Source organism: Meleagris gallopavo, chromosome 3 (genome assembly GCF_000146605.3).
Source record: "Meleagris gallopavo isolate NT-WF06-2002-E0010 breed Aviagen turkey brand Nicholas breeding stock chromosome 3, Turkey_5.1, whole genome shotgun sequence".
NCBI classification, from domain to species: Eukaryota; Metazoa; Chordata; class Aves; order Galliformes; family Phasianidae; genus Meleagris; species Meleagris gallopavo.
The window spans coordinates 37,189,421-37,194,572 of record NC_015013.2 but is presented as its reverse complement, the minus strand read 5'-3'; the positions used below and the strand labels follow the sequence as shown (position 1 = coordinate 37,194,572).

The following is a 5,152-nucleotide window of genomic DNA, read 5'->3' as shown; positions in this document are numbered from 1 at the left end:
TTTTAGTTGCATGATTTTGACTGAAAATGTAATTTGGAAAGGATTTAACTGAGCCTGTATAACTTTTAATATGAGTGGGGTAAAGTGAGCAGGCTTCTATTCTGTGCTGTCTTTTCTCAGTGGTCCCAGAATTTACACCCCATGTTCCTCAAACAGAGCAGCTCTGGGGCTGCTGCTTTAACCATACCTGCACCCAAAGTCACTACCTGGTCACTCAAGAAAACCAAATAATAACAAGGAATAACAACAACAAGAGTTTCTGTAGTGTAGTGGTTATCACGTTCGCCTAACACGCGAAAGGTCCCTACGGTTCGAAACCAGGCAGAAACATCACCTCTTTTGGGGTTGGACTACGGGAGCTCCAATTAACCTTTCCAACCCCTGCCAGTCTCTGCAGTTTCACACATGAAAATCTTGCATTTATTCAAGTGTATCTCTTGCTGCACTTCTCAAGGTACCATCTCACCAAGTACATACCCTGACTGCCCTTAGGGACGGAGTGAGGGGTACCTGTCAATGTGCCATATGCTGGGCATAAAGATGGGAAGAATGGGAAAAGGGAGAGGAGGAGACCCATGGCCGCCTCACTGAGGCAGTGGGACTGGAGGCTGGTTGGAGGGCCTTGGCAATGTCCGCTTGGGATCTGTAATGTCTGTGCTGTCCTACCTGGCCACACAGGCTTGTAGAGGGCCTCCCAGTTCCTTCTGACTCCATTTTTCTCCACTCACAAGCATATACTTTGGCTTTGGGGAAAGTAGAGAGGGGAAAAATGCCCTGCAGGAGTTAGCTGGCTGGTGGTGGGATAAGGCCAAGAGGTTCATGCCTGTGGCAAATCACTGCATAGGGCAATCTGTCACATATATTTCTCCTGTATAGGATCATAGATTATCCCTAGTTGGAAGGGACTCCCTGGGATCATCGAGTCCAACTCCTGGCCCCTCACAGGACAATCCAAAATTCAAACCTTGTGTCTGGGAGCTCTGTCCAGACGCTCCATGAACTTCAGCACTCGGGGTCGTGCCCACAGCCTTTTGCAGCCCCTTCCATGCCCACTGCCCTCTGATGCAGACCCTTTCTCTGACCCCCAGCTGCCCCTCCCCTCACACAGCTCCATGCCGTTCCCTCGGGCCCTGTCGCTGTCACACAGAGCAGAGCTCAGCGCTGCCCCTCCGCTCCCTGTGAGGAGCTGCAGCCGCCATCAGGCCTCCCCTCAGCTCCTCTGCTCTGCGCTGAGCCAACACAGGGTCCTCAGCTGTTCCTCATACATCTTTCCCTCTAGATCCTTCCCCATCTTTGTAGCCCTATAAAAAAGTAGTTATTTAAAGTACCTTGCGTTCTTTGTGTCCTGTTGTGCACATGCTGATTCTCAGAAGTGTCAGCAGAAAAGGCACTCAAGTGCAAGAAGCATAGAGAGGATTTCCCCTTTCCTCCATCCTAAGTGCATTACCAAGTGCCTCACTCTGGTCAGTTACAGTTAAAAATGTATTTTTGCCGAACAGTGTCCATGTCAGCAGTACATACTCTAGAAAGTACAGACAAAGCTTTTCATGTAATGTTTAACCAACAAGAAAGCTATTTCTCTCCTATACTTGATAATTAGTGCCATATCGCGTCCCTTTGGCTGCTTGCCCACTTTCCTTGGAAAGTGCAGAGCTTACATATAAAGCTCAAAGAGTTTTATTCAATTATTTTGGTTTGTCCTCCATCTCCCTTTCTTGGTTGCAAATTGCCAGTGAACAAAGTGCCTTCAGGCTGTAATTTCCTGTTGCATATTTTCTGAAACAGTGTGACGGGTTGTTCTTGATGAGCTTTCCAGGAGCCTGCTACAAGTGAATTTGTGTCATTATCAGACAGATATCCCCTTCAGCTTTTTTCACAGTCCTGGATTGTTTTATTTCCTATTCCTGGGATTTAAATTCTAAAGTGGGTCACGGCATCTCAAAAAGTAGGTGGACCTGGACCAACTCTGTGTGGCTGAAGGGCTGTTTCCAGGAACTTCTGTCTTAGTGAATCTGCTGCTCATCCTCTCGCCCTCCCAGTGTGGTGCTTCAGACACCTGTGACCTGTTTTTACACAGTGTAAAAAGACTGAAGTGGACTACCAGAGTGTTAAAATCTCTTCCTCTGACAGCTGAGGGATTCTCTCTCCAAAACAGCAATAGACACTGTAGTTTTAGCAGGGTCTGAGTCAGTCCAGGTATGAAGAACTGTCATGAATTATCGCAAGCACTGGGGTCTCTCAGATGCTCTCAGGGAGACTTTGGCAATTACAGTTGTGGCAGACCAGAGGTGGCCTGAAACCTCATCATTCTTTCCTTCAGCCCTTGGACTGCAAGCCTTGTGCTGTTGCAAAGCACAGCTTAATATGAAATTTGTGAAATTATGCCTTTATGAAATAAAATACATTTTAGGATGTAATCTCTGTTCCTCTCCTTTTAAAAATAATAGGATTAATGAACAGAAGTGAGTATTGTATTTACGCATAAAATCTCCCATGCACTTATCAGGGATGTGTCCAAATGCTTTTTAAAAAGAACACCAAAGCAAACCAAGCCAAACAAAACCCTTGCCTTTCTCTGTCTTGTAAACTTCCATATAATTGAATACAAGAACAAACCAGTGATTGTTTCTCTCTAACCATAATTTGCATTTCGGTATGCTTTTGTACTCAGTGAAACACATTATAAATGTTAGCAATTGTTTCTCTGTGCCCATCACAATAGTTGAAGAGTTAAAATTGCTAATGATCTGTCCAGCAGCCCAGCCATTTTTCAGCTGCTCACTGGGGCCATTAATCAACGTAACCAAGATGCTTGAGGAACATTTACTAGCAATTAACTACGGTTATGGGAATATTTTTCCCTATTAAATTTCTATTCTAGCCTCCACATCAATGAAAGGTGTATCCTAGCACTGTTTTTGCTAATTGAAAAGGCTATGAGACAAAAGTTCTTGGACCTACATGGACCAGTTTGATAGCAGAAAAGAGGGCACCCAACACACTAAAAACATTACACTGAGTCCTTTCTGAGACTGCTGAGTATTAACTGAGCTCTTCCTTTCCACTTGCTCTTCCTGAAGTAATTTGGAAGAAAGAACAGACACTGGAGGTGTGTTGCAGTTGATTAATGTTCATTTTAAAGGATGTATCAAAAGATTTCCTTGTAAAGAACTGTAAACACATATGTGTTCTCTAATCTTCACATTACCCTACTTTTTCTCTATTCTGACTCTTCAAACACTGAGTAATTTTATGACCTCAATTTTCTCTAGCAAGATGCAGAACTGAAGTATTTCTTATGTCAGCAATGTTACACCTGGAGTAATCTCTACCTCTGATGTTTTCTCTTGCCTGCAAAGTTGATTTGACTGGTCAGTATTCCTGTGCCCTCTGTGAGAGTTCTCCACATGTCACAGAGGAAAAGAAACAGGAAAGTTTGTGTTTTTTGGTATTGGAGATAGGAAGATGTTAACAAACATACTGCTGAAGTATCAACAGCGATATTCTTTCTTTTCTTGTGTCCCCAAAGTTTCATGTTTGTCGTCCACTTTCCTTCACCTCAAAAGGAATGTTGTGAGTGCTTTCGCACTCTCAGATTGGACTGAAATTCAGCATTGCTAATTTTTGAAGCATTCATCATTCAGCTGTGTAATTCTAATACACAGGAATGTAAGAGAAGCCTAAATATAGATGTAATCTTGGCCCTCGCTTCTGTAAGAGACAATGCCAGTTTCCAGCCCACATGCTTGTGGGGGAAGGAGACTTCAGCGTGTGACACAAAAGCAAACAAGAAAGATGTCTCCAAACACACTAAACAAAACTCTTGTGCTTCTGGAGTATGACTCACGATTTCTAAGTATTTAGCAGAGCCATAGCTTTGTTGCTACTCCGATTCAAATAGTCCTTTTAGCTCTGATGAGAGAGGAGAATCAGGATTACAGAACCAGAAGCTGGCACTGGGCCTGAATGTATTGCAACCTAATTAAAATTAGGAACGGTTGAAAATGTGCTTGGTTAGATTCTGTAGACAATGAAAGGCTATTTTCCTAAAAATGCTATCTTGATGATTTCCTCCACTTATATTCTTGTCTTTTCATTTATTAGTTACCTAAACCTTATAAAACAGAGCTTTCTCCATCCTCATGAGGCAGGTGTGTATACAAATGGCAGGTACTGATGAAATGTTTACTGAAAAGATTAGCTTGTCAATGAGGCAAAGAATGGATATTGATCCTCCTTCTATGTTTGTCAACCCGTAACCTGTTTAAGAAATGGCCTACAGCAACGAAATCCAATCAAGCACTCTCTGCAGCTCCAGTTTTCTTGTAATATAGGGAGGGGATTCAATCACAATAAAGGAAATGAACCACTTATCATATAAATGAGGATAAGGCAATTAGCAGGTTACAGGTTCCAACTCCTGGGGAGTTCAGACTGCAATACAGGATTACAGGATGGATATTCTGGGCAGCTGAACCTTTCTGCAGTCCTTGTTACACAGCACAAGACACTGCAGTGCCAGGTTAACAGAGTTAATAGCAGCACGTCTGTAGGTGTGTATCCTAGCCACCCCCTGCCTGATGACTTTGTAACTGAAAGATCCTCAGAGAAGCGGCCAAAACAACTTTCTAAGTGATTAATACCACTGATGCCTGTCCTAGGGCTACCTGAAAAACAATTTTTCAGTTTGATGAGAGAATGCATTATTTTGATTTGAATCACCATTGGAAGAAATTTTAGCCCTTTCTATTTTTAATTCCCCCCACAACAATAACGTGAGGCCCAGGTTTGGTCCTCACATTTGAGATGAGTGCTGTAGCTGCCAGGCTGCAGATACAGCCTTTAGTAGTCTGTTCTGAAGCTGGTTGTGCTTGCATGCGTGAGGAAGAGAGACTTGTAGACCAGCTGATGCTCACCCTCTCTTCTCAGAGTGGGCTTGCAGGTTCGGATCCCTGCCCTAGAACAGATGAAACAGCATGGGACACTGAATCATTTGCCATCTGAGAGGAGTGATCTATACCTTTGCTTTTTTAAGGTACTGGTTTTCTTCTCCAGAAATACAATTCTGGACACTGATGGGAAAATAAGAAATCAAATATTTTTTCCATTAAAATTGATATGTCTTGGTGTACCAGTACTTTCTGTCTAATTA

General features: G+C 43.1%; 1 non-coding gene across 1 annotated transcript; it reads left to right on the top strand.

Annotated features, from left to right (window-relative positions):
• The first annotated feature begins 255 nt into the window (after nt 1-255).
• Nucleotides 256-330, top strand: TRNAV-AAC. Its single transcript has one exon. It is a non-coding gene; the product is annotated as a tRNA-Val (tRNA).
• The last annotated feature ends 4,822 nt before the right edge of the window (nt 331-5,152 follow it).